This window comes from Plecotus auritus (genome assembly GCF_963455305.1).
Source record: "Plecotus auritus genome assembly, chromosome: 8".
In the NCBI taxonomy this organism is placed as follows: domain Eukaryota; kingdom Metazoa; phylum Chordata; class Mammalia; order Chiroptera; family Vespertilionidae; genus Plecotus; species Plecotus auritus.
The window spans coordinates 137,903,180-137,920,518 of record NC_137782.1 but is presented as its reverse complement, the minus strand read 5'-3'; the positions used below and the strand labels follow the sequence as shown (position 1 = coordinate 137,920,518).

The 17,339-nt window shown below is 41.0% G+C and overlaps 1 protein-coding gene across 1 annotated transcript in view; it reads left to right on the top strand.

Moving 5' to 3' along the window:
• The window catches only part of EHBP1 (EH domain binding protein 1), a 416,128-nt gene that overhangs the window by 29,096 nt on the left and 369,693 nt on the right, over positions 1-17,339 (top strand). The window contains exon 2 of the mRNA XM_080686020.1: positions 11,791-11,861. The gene's annotated coding sequence lies outside the window, so the exon portion shown is untranslated. The remainder of the gene's footprint in view (positions 1-11,790; positions 11,862-17,339) is intronic.

Below are 17,339 nucleotides of genomic sequence, written 5' to 3'. Positions count from 1 at the left end.
GGAGCCAGAAAAAGGGAATGCATTCCTGTGAATATGTTTATACTGAAGAGTCTGAGAAGCAAAACAATTCAGCAAGCATTCTTCAATCCCAGCATCTGGGAATAATTAATTTGCTTGCTATGGTTTAGAGTACGAAGTTGAGAAAGTTGTCTGCATCTCTGCATTGAAACCATTTGCCTTAGTTAAAGCTTCTGCTTTAAGGTTTAACACAGTAGCTAATTTTAGAAAATCTGTTTATTTTTAATCTGAAAATGCTGTGACAAGGAAGAACCTTCTGCTTGTGATTTCTTGATCATTTTCTTTTCTGTCTTATTCCCCATGTGTTCAGGAAGCAGCACTCACACACCTCCTGCTCCCTTCTTCCTGGCAGTGTAATGCTATAGGGGCGGAGAGCTCTCAGAAGTCAGGCAGGCCCTGGAAAGGTAGTAGGGTTTTTACATATTATTTTCAGTAAACACATACCTAAGCTCTGAAGAGTTGTCGGGAATATAGAATGTATATTTGTTCCATTTTACAAATCTTAGGCTAGGACGCCGGAGATTGTCATGTGAGTCTCTCAATCTATGAACATAATGAAAGTATTGTGACTGATGGTTGGTGATAGGTGCTGCAGCCCCTTAATTGTGACTTTTAGGAAGGAAATACCATGTATACCTGTAATGTCCTCTCTATCCAACCTAATAATTCAACATATTACAGGAGACTTATCAGTCCCTGGGGCTTCTCCTCCAATTTCTCTCCAAGGCGTGCTGGAATGAAACACAAGTGTTATTCTGACCTTAGTTTGTTTAATTCTGGATTTCAAAATAAGGTCAAGTGTCTTATTTTTGTTGACTGGGTGCTCCAAGCATTTAACAGCGTTAAAGGTTTTCTATAACACTTTCGAATGCTCGTATTTTACAACCTCTAGCTATTTGCTTTTGAATCCCGGTGAGAAACAAACAGGAACTTCCTAAATAGAGCCAGGGTTTCATTCCTCCCCAGCCCCACTCTTTTCTCAGGGTTTATCTCCACAGTTGGACAACTGTTTCAAATTGCTTGTGCCCTATATTTCTGCTTTCACTGGACTAATTTTTTACAATGTCGTTGTCCTTTGTGGTAAAAAAATGATAACTTCTAGAAGGATTTCTGCTTATATGGGGGTTGTTCTCACAGAGTAACCGGCCTGAGGCCCAGGCCTCAAGCTGGCATGCTCACTGCTCCAGAGACAGAAGGTGCTTGCTCAGAGGAACTGCTTTTGCTTTTTGCCTCTATACTCTCAGTCTCTGTACGGTGTGACACCTTCCTGTGCCATCCTTCAGGGATTAGATGCAGGGACTGGACTTTATTTAGTGACTAAGTACTCTCAAGCCATAGCTCTCAAAAGCCAGTATATGGTCAAGACTGGATTGGTACTGGTTGGCCATGAGTTTTCCCAGATCAGTTTTCTGGTAAAAAAAAAAAAAAAAAAAGAGTAAGTTCCATGAGTACAGGGACCTTCCCTGTCATAGTTACTGTTGCATCTCATCACACAGAATTTCTAGTGCATATCACTTAATAAATATTTGGCCAATGAATGAATAAAAGGATGTATGAGGGAGGTGAGTTTTTCCTGAAGGTGGATATATTCATTTTCAGAACAAAAACTTCTGATACTATGTCCTTCTTACCTTTTTGCCTTTATAACGTGTTTATTTTGTAAAAATTATCATATAAAGTAAAAGTGTTAGTGGGGAGATTTCAGGCAAAAGGGAAATATTAAGCGACTTGATGTAAGTTCCCAAAATTCTTACAATGGTCCATAAAATTCAAAATCTGGAAATCACGGCTCCAACGCATGTTCTTTCTTGCTGTTGCCTTGTCTCTTGTGATGTTATTCTTTTCTTCCTAAAGTTTGCGTCAGACAGGGTAACAACAACAACAAAAAAGTCTAACTATAGGAACCAAAGTGAAAAACATAATTCACATTCAGAATTACCAACATTGATGAGCATCCGCTTTGTGTCAGGCCCAACGCATTGCATATTCACATGCTATCCTGCTTAAGTCTTGAGGGCTAAGCGTTATTATTTCCCTTTTACAGAGGAGGTGACAAGAGAGCTAGATTTTGAGTGGTCCATATTCTCCATATTAAAGGAGACCTAGAGGGCTAAGGAGGTCCAGGAGAGTCTGATGAAAGATGTGGACAGAACTGAGCCTTGTAGGTCAAGGGCAATTTGGTTGGGAAGAGAAGACATTGTGATAAGAGCAAAGATGAGAGGAAGATTAAGTATCATGTAGTTTGGAACAGAGTCCAGACTGACCTGAATGGAACACAAGCAGCAGATACGAATACTGTAGATTCATAAGTTATTGGACAAGATGATCATTTAGCAGGTACGAAGCTTCAGAACTTGGTATGTTCTGGAGCTTGCTCATTTCACAGTCAATGCCCTGAAAGAAATATTTGTCTCTTTAAATTTGTTTGTTGGCTTCACATGATTTTCCTTGACAAGATGATTGTGCTCTTAACTACTGGGCATATTTTCCCATAAAAAAGATTCTCTTCAGCCCAGCCGGCGTGGCTCAGTGGTTGAGTGTCGACCTATGAAACGGAAGGTGAGGGTTAGATTCCCAGTAAGGGCACATGCCAGGGTTGCAGACTCGATCCCCAGTATGGGGCATGCAGGAGGCAGCTGATCAATGATTCTCTTTCATCATTGATGTTTCTATCTCTCTTCCTCTCCCTTCCTCTCTGAAAACAATAAAAATATATTTAAAAAACAAAAGATTCTCTTCAGACCTTAGTATACAATCTTATGGGACTGTAAGCATAATCAGTCAGTAGCCCTGTTGCTGAGTATGCAGTGCAGTTTTAGTTTTCTATAACAGCCCAGACTATTGAGTTAGAAGTTTCCAAGAGGAGCAGAAGCTCAGCCTATTATAAGTTTCCAGCCCATTAATGCATCCTTATGCTTGGTGTAAAAATTATATATGACATTAATCTTGTAAAGTCCCACTTTTTCTAACAGTGATAGCCTGTGGATCTAAGGATATGTCCACCATTGTTAACTCTGAGTCATCTCATTTGAAGAGTGAAAAGCTGATGAACTTTTTATGGTACACATATGGCTTTATATATGTAAAGCTCCTAGTTCAATGACATGTGATAGGTGTTTGATAAATTATAGCTACAGTGGATTCTTATTATTTGTGGATTGTGTGTTTGGGAACTCGTCAGTTCCCTAAAATTTATATGTAACCCTCGAATCAATGCTTGTGGCACTTTCATGGTCATTTATGGGTATGGGCAGAACAGTGAAAAATGTGAGTCAGCTGACAGACACATTCCCAGCTGAGGTTGAACAAGGCGATGCTCTGCCCTCTCATTTCAGCTCCTAAGCTGTAAACAAGTGATCTATTTAGTGCCACATTTTTCACATTTTTTTGCTGTTTGTTGGTGATTTTTCTTTTTAAAAGAACTCCCAAATGTCATGCTGAAGTGCTTTCCAGTTTTCCTAAGTACAAGAAACACACGAAAATATGAGTGTTCAATAAGCTTTGTTCAAGCTTAGGTTACAGTGTTGTTGACCATGAGTTCAATGTTAGTGACTCTATAATATACATTAAATAAGGAAATAAGGTGTCTTTAAAAAGAACACATGTAAAACAAAGTTATGTATCGATTGGTTGATGAAAATCTGACCGCAGGCTCACATGAACCTAACCCTGTATTTTCCCTGGGAGCAGTGACTTTCCAGTGTTTCCAGTGACTTTCTAGAACATAATAAACACAAATTGTGAAAATCTACTGCTTTTATCATTGTAGTAATTCCAGAAAGCCAAACTGTGTGGTTGCTGCCTAAGTCCAATCTATTAAGTGTGTCAATAATTTTAAGGTTATAGCAGATCTTAACTTCTCTCCTCTGCTTCAACCTTACCAAGACTCTCAAAGTGGTCCACATTCAACTCAATGTCCCTTCAGTTCTTGAGCCATCTTGTCTAAGGCAGATCATTAATAATCACTGCCTCAGGCTTACTATTTGTTAAGCTTGGCATGAAGTCAGACTCCTACCCCCTACTACTCCTGCCAGACCTGAATGCCCATTAGTGATCTCAGGTTGAATCCTCAAGTCTATTTTACAGCCCATCATCCTGGAATCCTGAGTCCAAGGTTGAGCCCTGAGTGTCCACCTCACCGCTGAATCTCATTACCTCAGCATTTCCTATAACTGAGCATTGATCATGTGGCAGGCATCCACCCATTCAGGTTTTTACTCTCACAGGAGAGAAAGACCCATGTAATGTAGTCAGTGATGTGTAGATGATGACGTTGTGGGAGTATGGAAGAGGGATGTTAAATCCAGCAGGAAGTCTTCCCTTGCCCACGGTCTAAACTCTCATGCAGGACAGTTCCTCCAAATCCCATCTTGAGTCCCTCTCAACTCACAGGCCATTGCCTAGTCCTTGCTCCCTGGCCTCCCTGCCACTCAAAGAGCTATTGTTCCAGCTTGTCTCAGGCCAAACCTTTAGGAATTCAAGAAGGTCAATATAACCATTAGTTTTACATGTTTTTCTGAGAAAATATTTACTAACAATAAGGATGAAATTTCTCTGAGGTCATGGAGTGGTAGATAGCATTATGCAGGTACCAGCGTAATAGGCAATCCATGGAGAGGTCACTTTATTCCCAGCGGGACATGGAATTACACATCCAAAATCCATAGCTGATATCACAGGGGACCAGGCCTGGGGAAGAAAGATTGGTTAGGGAACTCACAGAGACTTCAAGAAATAGGTCAGAGCTGCCATCCTCATCCCCACTGTGCCAGGAGGAGAATACAAATCCAAAATGGAGTCTATAAGGTATACAGATCCAATGTCACTGTAGGAATCGAGATTTGGGGCCCAGGGAAGTGGAATAACAACATGACTTCAGGAACACTGAGAGTCAGGGTCAGGTTGCAGGATCATATTGCCCCAGGAGTTCTGGTCTGAGCTAAAATAGAATCTTGCAACTCCGCATCTGCCTCCTGGAGGCTGGCAGAAACAACGCAGCAGGCCAGGAGAACCCTGCTATGCCACTTGGGCCAAGCAAGCCTTTTCCAGTGCAGGTTAAACTTTGAGACCCAGGCATAAGGGGATCAGGTAGGCAGTTTGGCTGCCCCAGATGCCCCTCCAGGGCAACCTTACCTGGCAAAACCCCTGAAGCCTTTTAGCTGCCTGGGACTAGAAATTCACTGAAAAAAACTGGTATAGGGATAGGGATAGGGATAGGGATAGGGATAGGGATAGGGATAGGGATAGGGATAGGGATAGGACATGGACAAGAGCTAAGATGAGGCTCTATGATAACTGCCAAGGCCGACAGCCTGTTGCTTGTTCTAAAAGATGAACATATCTACAAATTATCCCTAGGATGCTTAAGTTCACACTACTGCTTAATGCAATTTAAAAGAGGTAATACATATGCAAACACATCGTATAACTTAACACTGAGTGAATGCTGGGTATTGAGACTTTAAAATCTAGTCATGTAAAAGAGGCTTGATAGCCCCAAATTGTGGGCAAGTGCTATCTAATGATAAGTGTTTTATATACATTATTCCATTCAATCTTCCCTACAACCATAAGAAGTAGGTACTATAGTATTATTTGTATTTTATAGATGGGGAAACCCAAGTTCACAGAGTATCTAATCCAGGCCATGCAGCTCATCTCTGAGCAGCATAGCCAGTGGTCAAGCCCATGTATGTGTTGATTCCAAAGACAGTGCTTCCTCAAAGACTGAACATACAGCCGTGTCTTTGTTTCATACATCTGGCTGAGCTGTCTCTTCACTCGTTGTCTGCAAAAGTTAGTCCTGCAACTCCAGTTCTCGTCTCCTCTGTCAGCCAGAGAGCATGGGGGATCTTGAGGAAGGCCTGGTTCTGCAGGGCTCCCTCCTATACAACAAGTCCACAACCACCAAGCTCTGGGGCCTTATCTGGCAGCTCTTACATTCCTGCTAACTGCCACAAAGCAGGACACATTCCTGACTGGGTGGAGGGAAGAATTCCTAGCATTCATTGCCATCTATCCTCCCTGGAGCTCCTACCCTCCAGTGGGATGGAGAGGAAAAAAACACCTTCATTTTTAATGTTTGGAATTACTCTGAATTAAGTCCCACTCTCCAAGCCATAAGAAGCAGGGAAAAGGAAGGGAGGGTGAGTCAGAACCACTGAGACATGTTCTTCGTATAACATGCTTCAGGATTATTGAAACAGAAACTCACATTCTTCCTCCATAGTCTCTAGGGCCTGTAAAGTCCTTGCATTTGATCTTCATCGTTGACAGGTGGTCTCTGTTGTTTGTCATTCTTATGCATGATAGTTTCCTAATACCAGTTATACTTTGTAAATAGGACAGTCCAGATATTTGGATGAATACTGCCTGTCTGTAACAATAGCACATGTTACTTTGATAAATGAATGTATACTTTACCATGTTTTATCATTTATATGATCTCATTTGATCTTCACAAGACATCTGGGAGGTTGTCATTATTATTTCCATTTCATCGAGGAGGAATCTATGCTGAGAAGTGAAGTAACTTGACTGATGTCAAACAACTGTCGAGGCAGAAGTGGTGTGTGTCCAGGTCTCTGACTGCCCTCCACTATGTTTCACTCCAGGCCTCTCATTAGGCCATCACAGATGCTGCAAGGTGGAGTCTGCCCAGTTAGTGGGTAACATCTGATTCTCCTTCCTGGAGAGGGACTTCCGTGAAAGACTGGGGATTTAAAGGACCAGGCAGGGGAGCACCAGAGAGCTGGCTAGGTTACAAGGTCTTGGCAGCGGCAAAGTGTGAGACAGGAAGAGTGAACCAGTATTTTAAGAAGCTGAGTCAAAAAACAGGTCAACCACCTAAGCAGTGATTTTCAAGGTATGGACTATAGCCAGCTGATAGGTCACAAGCATCCTCCTGATGTTCCACAAACTGATTCCAAAATACACATCTCTTCGTTGGATCTTAGCAAATGGCTTTTGATGCCCTAGATTTTCAGTGTGTGTGTGTGTGTGTGTGTGTGTGTGTGTGTGTGTGTGTGTGTGTGTGAAGGTTACTTATTAATAACTGCTGAGTTGTTAAGAATGAAGTATTTGGTATTCATAAATAAAAACTTAGCACATGACTAGAGTTTACTGAGGTCTTAACTGAATATTCACCTGGCTTCCAGGCAACACTTGGCAATATTTGCAAAGCTCCGATATAAACATGTATGGGGGTTCATAACGAGCCACCCGAGATGTGCCTCAGATTATTTTGATCCAAAGGCAACTTTAGCCACAGGCTCAAGAGAAACTTCTGCCTCTGCCTTAACTACCTCAAAGAACTTGAATTAGGGGTCTTCCCCATTATAAGAGATTATTAGAGGTAACCATTTTTATTTTATTTTTTTACCTATCTGCAGGGCACGGCAAACCTCTATTTACTAAACATCTGTACTTTTTATTGTCCTGTAATAGCCATTTGAAGCTCTCAAGGCACCTTATCTTATCCCTAGGTCAGATATACCCATGTTTCCTTTCTGTCTCTGAACCTCTTCTGCATTTGGGGCCTCTGACTCTCTCATGTATGCAGGGTTCCCATACATGTGTATGTATTAAATTAAGTTACTTTTTTCTTGCTAACCTGTGTCATGTCTATTTGATTATAAGACCATTCAAAAGAACCTTAAGGGTAGAGGAAAGTCTCTTCCTCTCCTGCACAGGTATGGGTGGATTATTGAAGTGTCCTCAATTTGGGGGAAGATTGCTTTGTTATTAGTATCAATGCTGTATTGAGTTGGTTGTTTTTCAAGGGTTACTATTCCAGCTTTTTAGTTATAAACTACCATTCATTCACCTCCATTGTCATCTATTTTGTTTGAGGTGGATTGTTTGATTAATCCTACAGTAGGATAGTGATGTCTATATAGGTCAATTTATGACCTATAAGTTTCTTGATGTAAGAATGTCCAAACCTAAAAAACAAAACAAGAAGACAACAAAACATTCAAATCTGTAGGGAAAAAAAGATTTTTTTTGATAATCCTTACACTAGGATATTTTTTCCATTGATTTTTACAGATAGTGGGAGGGCAGGACGGAGGGGGAGAAAGAGACAGAGAGACAGAGAGACAGAGAGACAGAGAGACAGACGGACATTGGTGTGAGAGAGACACATCACTCAGTTGCCTCCCGCACGTATGAGCAAACCTGCAACCCAGGTATGTGCCGTTGACCAGGAATTGGACCCACAACCCTTCTGTGTGCAGGCTGATGCTCCAACCACTGAGCAACACCAGCCAGGGTCTGTAGAAAATTTTTATAAAAATTTATTTGAACCAAAAAGAGGATATACCTGAAAGCAAGATCTCAACAGACTGAGATAAATGCTTTGGACAATAACAGTTTGCAGTTTCTTTTTGTGCATTTGAGATTCAGTAGAGAATCTAAGAAAAATTACATGAAGGTAGGATTTACAGGATAGTTAAGATTATGTGCTCTCTTGAGGGTGGTTGCGGTTTATTTCAAAGGTGTGTTTACCTAGATGCACAGAAACAATGAACAGGGCTTGCTTAAGGCAAAGATAAACCTTTACTTAAAAAGTTATATGCCTAGGGGGTGACTACCCACCATAACCTGCCCTGTTAGGAATTTATGATTAGATCACACTGTGAAGTTACTTTCCATAGAACCCCCTTTTTTCATCCACAAGCTTTCTATAACAAAGTGTTAAAACAAATATGGATTGTCATATACATAGGAACCATCCATACCAATATTTTTAAAGCTGGTAGTTACAAAATCCACACAAAATGTGTTTGCATAGCGATAGTTCATTGCTATCAGGTAATTCTTTAAAAAGCAGGAAAGGCTGGGGTATGTGTGTCTTGGAGCCTTTTGCCCCACCTAGGTGGCCTTCAGTCAAAAAACTTTGAGGCCTTAGCTGGTTTGGCTCAGTGGATAGAGCATTGGTCTGTGTACGGAAGGGTCCCAGGTTCAATTCTGGTCAAGGGCACATGCCAGATCCCCAGTAGGGGGTGTGCAGGAGGCAGCAGATCAATGATTCTCTTTCATCATTGATGTTCTATCTCTCTCTTCCTCTCTGAAAAAAAAATTTTTTTTTCAATGTTTGAGAATCACTGAGCAGAGAGGGAGAATTTGGGTTCATTTTAGTGGGATAGAAAGAACCACAGAGACCAGAAGAGAGTGATCATTTTGAAGGAAGTCTAGGAGGTAGAAATTGGAGAGATTTCTGGTGCTAAAGAAATGATGCCTTCAGTGTCATTGGATGGGGAAGGAGCAGTTAATGGTGAACGTGTCTTCAGGTACTCCATATGGTAGTCTAGTTTGTATACTGTGCAACGGTCCCTGCCAAGGCCGTTGGGGCTGAATTCCAGCTGTCCTTCATTGACCATGAACCCTAGTGCTAGGGAAGAGGGACCTTTTTGTCATTTTTCCACCTCAACAGAATGCCTTTTAGTTAATGAATTAAAAGGCCCATATGTGGCTTCCGGTCAAAATGGCAGATAGTTAAATACTATATTTGCCTTTGCCCGTGACAACATCAAAATTACAACTAAACTGCAGAACAACTATCATCGAGAACTACCTGAAGTCTAGCTGAACAAGAGCCCTGTAACTAAGGATATACAGAAGAAGCCACATTGAGACTAGTAGGAAGGATGGGGACTCAGAATGGGCTGGCCTCACACCCACGTGTGGTGGTTAAAAATTGGAAGGGATATCTCGATTGTGGAGGTCCCCACCGTGGGGAGTGAAGGGTCCCAGCCCCACACCAGGCCCCTCAGCCCAAGGTTCCAGGACTGGGAAGAAAAACTCCATTAATTTCTGGTTGTGAAAAGCAGTGGGAATTGTGGCTGAGACCAAGGGCTGCTGGAGTCCCAGGTGTTCCTCTTAAAGGGCCTGCATACTGACTTATTGATGGATTCACTTGCTCTGAGCTCAGAAGGTACCAGGGACATATGGGGGAAGAACTGAAATGTCATCTGAAATAACAGATGCAGGAGACATGCAGGAGGCAGCTGATCAATGATTCTCTCTCATCATTGCTGTTTCTCTCTCTCTCTCCCTCTCCCTTCCTCTCTGAAATCAATAAAAATAATAATAGCCCTAACTGGTTTGGCTCAGTGGATAGAGTGTCGGCCTGTGGACTGAAGGGTCCCAGGTTCAATTCCAGTCAAGGGCATGTACCTTGGTTGCCGGCACATCCCCAGTAGGGGGTGTGAAGGAGGCAGCTGATCGATGTTTCTCTCTCATTGATGTTTCTAACTCTCTATCCCTCTCTCTTCCTCTCTGTGAAAAATCAATAAAATATATTTTTTAAAAAATAATAAAAGAATTGAAAACTCCTTAAGTAAAGAGCTATCCTCTTCAAAAGGTAGTTCTAAACGTATCCTGGAATATAATTTCATGAATACTTTATTATAAGCTTTACTAGAGGCCTGGTGCATGGAAATTCATGCACTGGAGTGGGGGGGCGGCCTCAGCCCGGCCTGCCTCCTCTCACAGTCCGGGAGCCCTCAGGGGTGGGAGGCGACCCAGCCATCAGGGGAAGATGATGCCCCCATCACACCTCTGCTGCTGCCATTGCCAGCAGCGCAAACCTTGGCCAGCCCTGGTTACCTGAGCTTCGGGTGGTCCTGGGTGGCTGGGCAGCCACCATCCGAGGCTTGCCTGTGCCTCGGGCGTCAGCTGGGCAGCCACCATCCAAGGCTTGCTGGCACCTTGGGCCGGCCCTGAGAGGCTGGGGGGCCGAGGGGACTGGGGGACTCCAGCGGCAGGCGTGCGGAGCGGCCAGACCCCCCTGGGGGCAGGCCCAGCCGTGCTGCGTGCCTGCTGCCCCAGTGGGGCTGAGAGGACTGGGTGCCACCATCTTGTGGCTGTGGGTGCCGCCATCTTTGAGGGCATGGCAGCCAATTAACATATTCCCTCCTTATTGGCTGTGGGTGCCACCATCTTTGTGATGGTGTGACAGTCAATTAGCATATCCCCTCTTTATTAGATAGGATACCATTGTTAATCATTGTAGATGTCCATTTCATAAAGTGATTATTGTCTTCAAGTAAACCTTAATGAATTGTAAAGTTCAAATATTTTTTAAAATATCACTGAAGATACAGGTGTAAAATAATACTTAGTTTGGTGCCTAAAAATTATTCATTTTGGTTTCTTGCCTTGTTACTATTGAGAGAGATGAGATGGCATTGTGCTGTTTCACAAAAACATTTTATTGAGTTGCCATATTCCTTTTACTAGTAGAATTCACATTTTAAAAATGGCAGTGCTAGTGTCAGTGGTTACCTTTATTTGATTGGGTGACTGAGTGATTGTTTATTTGGTATGAATAGACTGAGGATTATGTCTCTGCCACACCAGCCATGATCCTATGGGACTGTGTGGTTGGAAAATGTCCATATGGGAGTTGTGGAGTTGTATGAGATACTTTATTTTTTGTTTTCTAGTGGTTTATCAGCCCACAAAAGCCCAAGCCAGGATATTGCTGGAAGAGCAGGCAGAAACCACATTGCTTTTATTTTTATTTATTTTTTTATATTTTTTTAATTTAAATTTTCCCCATCACTATTTATCCCCCCATACCCTTTCCACCTCCACCAACCCCTCCTCCACATTCCTTTTAAAAATTAAAAAAGCTGAAAACAAAAAAATCATGGTCCATCACCTGTGTTCAGTAAATTTAAATTCCTAAGGGCTATGGTCAAGTTGCATAACTTGCTCCCTTAAATTATGAATGGACAAGCCTATAACAACCAATGTTTTTCTCAGTTCTTAACAGGAGTGTAAAGGTCCAGAGACATCAAATAAAGAAGCCTTGAAGAATAAAGCCACAATAGCAGGTAAACGCAGCTTTTCAAAGATGCAGATGAAGTAAGAAGGGGGAAATAGAGTAAAGGCAAGATTCACTCCGTGTTGTTTTCCCAACACGGAGTTGGGTGTGTTATTTTGTTTCTCCTTCAGCCTTGGAAAATAATAAAAACAACACTTTAGAGTTTATAAACTTCATTCATATATATTAGCTTATTTGAGTTCCAAAATACCCATTATTGTTAGGCTTGTCTTAATAATAACTCACTCAAGGCAACTCAGCTAGTGAAGCACAGTCTGGACTCCAAGCCCCATCTTCTGATCCCAAAGACTATACTTTGCATTTTATCACATAATCTAAAAAGAATGGCATCCCTTTTTTATTTGAGCTCCCATAGCAATTCAAACTGGCTAATCACTCCCCAAATCATGGAAAACTGACTTAATGAAAACATCAATATCACACTTACCAATCAATTCAGGAACCCCCCAATGCTTCTTGGCTGGTTCTGCTGTTTTTATGACCCAAGTAAGTATGAAAAGCTTGGCAACACCATAACCTCCTCCAGAAAGCCAAGGTGACATTAACCATAACCTCCTGATATCAGATCAGGAAGTTTTCTTTATCCCTTGCAAATTTTACATCACTGGTACCTGTGTACCTAGTAAACTTTAGGCCTTTGTCATTCCTTTAATAATCAGTTTAATTACTCTAACATTCACAGTCTTCCTTTGGATTATTTTTCTTTTTCCATCTATTTTATGTATTTTTCCACCCCCCCCCTGCTCCCCCACCCCCCAGGCAGCTCACTTAACATTCCATTTCTTGTCCTAAGATCCTAATAGGTAGCTAGATCCTAATGTAAAACAGGGGTCTTAGAAAACCTCACGCCTCTTCACTATTAAAAATATTTTAAAACCTGTTTTTTAAACAAATTTCTCAATAGTAATAAATGACTTAAGACAAAGAATCTTAATACAAAGTCTAAAGCTCATATTAGCAAGAACATTAAAAGATAAATAAGGTGGTATTAGTCACGAGCATAACAGAAATTTGGATCATTAAATTATGTAACAACAAAAAATTATATAATAACTTGATTTCAAGGTTAAATCCCAAACCATCACCAACAAAGTGTGTTGTGCCAAATGTCTAGAGGTCTGGAGCTAAAACCACAGCTAAGCTGTCCTGGGCTATATTTTAGCCTTGGCAGACCCAAGAAGCAGGAGGACAAAGCATGCTTTATCTGAGCATTTATCCAGAGCACACTGAGCATATTAATTCCTCCCCACCCCCCAGCAAATTACCCTCTTCCACTGCTCCCATGTAAATTCAGGTAAGAGAACTTAGTAAACTTTTCTCCTCAAATATTGAGGGATTTGTCCTTCTTTGTAGTGTCTTTTCTTTCTTTTTTTAATCAATCAAAGAATCTTAAAACAAAAACAGCCTCCAGCCGTGTATCTTCTTATTTATGAACTCTTTCATTGGGTTAAGGAGAGATGGGAAAGGAAAGTACTGTTCCTACCTGGAGATTTACTCCTGAAAATACTGTCCAGCCTAATGTGCTGCCCATAAGGATGCACAGTTCCTCCCTAATCATTTTTAGTGCCCCCTGGCTTCATCCACATGCCTTACTCAGGCTCCACATTGCCTCAAGTTATTGAATCTGAAGATAAGCGAATTATAGTCAAGACAAAGAGAAAGGGAGACGTGGGTAAGATTCAGGTTCTATATGGAGAATCCTACAGATTAAGAGTTTCATTTCCCTTCCCCATTATTACTCATCATTAGTTGGTGATTTAAAATTAATCCGGCCCTTACTTGCACATTTGGCAAATTGAGTTTCTGATTCCCATCAGTGGATTTGGGAGGAAAAGGGGAGGTGAGCACTTAAAATTATTTTTGCTTCCAACATTGTCATTGTGTTTGCTGAATTCAGAACTGATTGTGCATAAAACAGGAGGGATGGGAGTGAAGACTTGGAATTTAATGAGAGAGTACTGGACTCTAGCAGTCAGAAGATCTGAGTTTTTTCTGGTGTGGACCACTGGGTAGCAGCTGACAGGTGAAAGGTCTTAAACTTGCTCCTTTCAGAGAGCTGCTCATGCAGTAGTGCTATCTAAGAGAAATGTGAGGCTATTTGGTGACAAAGGACAATGGCTCTAGGGAAAACAAAACAGTAGTTTGAAAGATAAGAGTTTTGGGACTGAGTCCCACCTCTACTATTGACTAGTTATAACCGGACCTAGTAGGTGCCTCATATGCAAAGTAGGGAGAAAATACATTACCCAGCTTTCTTTCCAGAGTGATAGTGAATATCAGGTAAGATAATGTATATGAAAATACATTAAAAACCTGAAAACTTGTATGATAGCATAACTGAAATGAGCCAGTGATCTAAGTAACTGCTAAGGTGTCTTCCAACAGGACAAATCTATGCTATTGACAGTCTTGATCTGAAGTGTGACAAATTTAATTGAGAAACGTTGACAGACTGTTTATAAGCAACCCTATTGTGTTTAACAGGGTAGAACTAATATAGAGAACTACATATAATAGTAGTTGTACATAAATACATAAAATAGAATGATATAAAATATGTAAAATAGTTAGAATGATATAAAATACTGAAAAATGGTATATTTTTTGTCCATTAGTTTTGCACCTGTAAGGAAATACCTAACCTCTGAATGAATAATAGTAGGATATTGGGGAGACCGTATCATATCATAAGGGGGAATTGAAAGGTAGGAACTAAAGTAGCATCTCAGAGAACTTTGACCAGCATAAGGAAGGGGTGGAGTACTTGGGAATATTTATTCCAGAGGGAAAAAATGTGATGGGAAGAATACAGATGCTGTCATAAAATATTGAAAGGGCCAGTACAAAGGAGATGATTAGATACTCTGTTCCAGAAGGCAGATCACTGGGCACGCAATGAAGTTGTTGTGCCAATGGAATGGTCTCTAAGTTCCTTAAATAAAATTCTGATATTCTAAAGTTACAGGGAAAGAGGTTGTGGCTGAACACAAGAGAATACTTTACATAAGTAAGAGTTCTCCTTTGATGGGCAAAAACACCCAACCATGGAGATGTTTGGACATTCAGAAGGAGCCTGGATTTAAGAAAGATGTGGGATATGTACGTGCATTCTAAGTGAAATCTAACTCCATAACAGTGTGGCCTCTCCAATTCTAAGATATTTTGATTCCTCAGTAGGATGTATCCTAAAAAGTGCTGAATAAGGGGGCTGTGTGTCCTTCACTGTTGGCTAGGATAGATACTGCCTAAGTGTCAATTGTCATTTTCCTTTTTATCCTTGCTTGGAAATTACTAAGAAACAGCTTTTCCAGTACATTTGGATTAATAGCCTTATTTTCTACTTTATTTGGGGTATTTTGTTATTCATTGAAACCATCTGTAAACAGTTATTTTTATAACAGCTTCAAAACCAAAGCCACATACAAGCTTGCACCAAAAATATTCTATACTCAGCCTAGAATGAGGATGTCATTGGATTCTGTTTTGCAAATAGTATGTGATAAACTGATTGACAATGTCTAGAAATAAGTCAAGATCATCCTGATGCTTAGAAATCTGACAGACAGATGGTACCAGCATACCAGCACAGTTTTAAGCTCTAACTAGGTCATAGGCCTAACGTGAGTTACGATGTTTTCTGACCTTCTAGGTAGCTATGCCTCTAGAACAAAGCATTGCTGGATTGGGGGGAACAATTTCATCATCAACTAACTATAAATTCTCCAAGTGGAAAAACAAAATTAGCAACAGCATATTCAATAAACACCCTATTAACATTGAAGTGAAGCTCATCCCAACACAGTTATGATGGGGCTAAACATAATGCACAAGAACAAGAAAGTAGAAGACAAAAGAAAGGCCATGGGAAACAATGGATATATTAGAATGCTTTCAGTTGCAAGTGCCAGAAAACCTATCTCAAAATGGCCTAAGCAAAAAGAATTTATTGGCTTACATAAGAAAAGTTCAGGCTTGGCTGGCCCCAAGGATGCAGGTGATGTCAAGATAACATTCCTACCCACCCTTTCCCCCTTGATCTATCTCTCATCTTGGCTTCATTATCTGGAGAGTCCCATTACCTGGTGACCCGCTAGAAATTCCAGGCTTTTAACTTTCAACATTCTTTCAACTCTAAGTCAAATAGAGACAGCACCTCTTTCCTAGAAATTTCAGTATAAGGCCCCTAGTTAAGTTTCATTGGCTTTGTTTGGTTTATGTGCACTTCCTCTCACTAATGGTAGAGGTCTACAGGTGGGTAAATAAAGTCAGAACCTAGACCTTAAGGACAGATAATAGGAAAACTCAAGAAGAAGGAGGAATGAATGTTGGGCAGGCAAAAAAAATGACAGATATCCACTTGCCTAGAACAGCTTCAACGAATGTAGTAACATGATAGATGGCTGGGAAACTACTTCAGTCTATAGCCTGAGGTAGTTGGAGGTCCAGAGTTTGCCATTGTATGAGCAGAAGTATCAGGCCCACCATGGATGAGGATGCAGCAGCTCTGAGAACACCAAGCAGTTCTGCATTGTCTTTAGTTTAAGAACAGGTATTAGGCACACTTGACTCAAGAAGATCCCATGCCCACAAAATGGCCTTATCAGACACAAGTGCACATATGTTGGAACTTATTATCTAGTAGTGTCATCTTATGAAACAAAAAACTACTCTGTGAGGGTATGTGGGTGGCATAGGTGTTCAGATATAAGACTTGGTGGCCTTGATGCTGTATCACGGATAAAGAAATACTCAGAAGAGCACAATAGCCAATGGATGGTCCTGGAAACTCTTTCATTTGGAATTGGTAGGAAAGAGCAAGAAAAACCTGGGTTAGACTCCTCTCTGGGGGTGGGGGGCAGGCAGGCTGGCAGGCAGAATTACTCCTTAGGAAGGAAAGAAAGACAGAACATAGCTTCTGCTCCATTTTGGAGGCTTGTTGCTAGGTCTGGATAAAGGACAGTTTTTTAGTAAATTGAAAAAGGGGTTCTTCAATCAAGGAAGGAAAAAGCCACAGTGGAAGATAAAAGGGAAAGACTGGAGTTCTCTGAGGGCCTGAAATGAGCCATTGCATTTTAGGAGCCATTGATTTGATTTTGAGCACATGAACAAAGCATTGATTGGCAAATGTGTCCCTTGGGGCAGCCCCTTTTGCCCACTATTACCAAATTTTAGTCAAAATTAGGTATGGATGTGCCTTTTAATAAATATTTATATTTATTAATGCTACAGAAAGCATTAAAGTCTATTAATGGCTTAAAAGGGAAATTATGTTTCTATGTCCAGCTTTTTTTTTTTTCATGAACTCCATGGGAAAAGGAAGTAAGGAAGGGAAGGGAAGGGAAGAAAAAGGGGGGAAGAAAAGAAAGAAGTCAGTTTCATATATTAGTTTTATTAGGACTGTAATAACAAAGTGACACAAACTAAGTGGCTTAAACAATGGAAATCTATCATCTCACAGTTCTGGAGG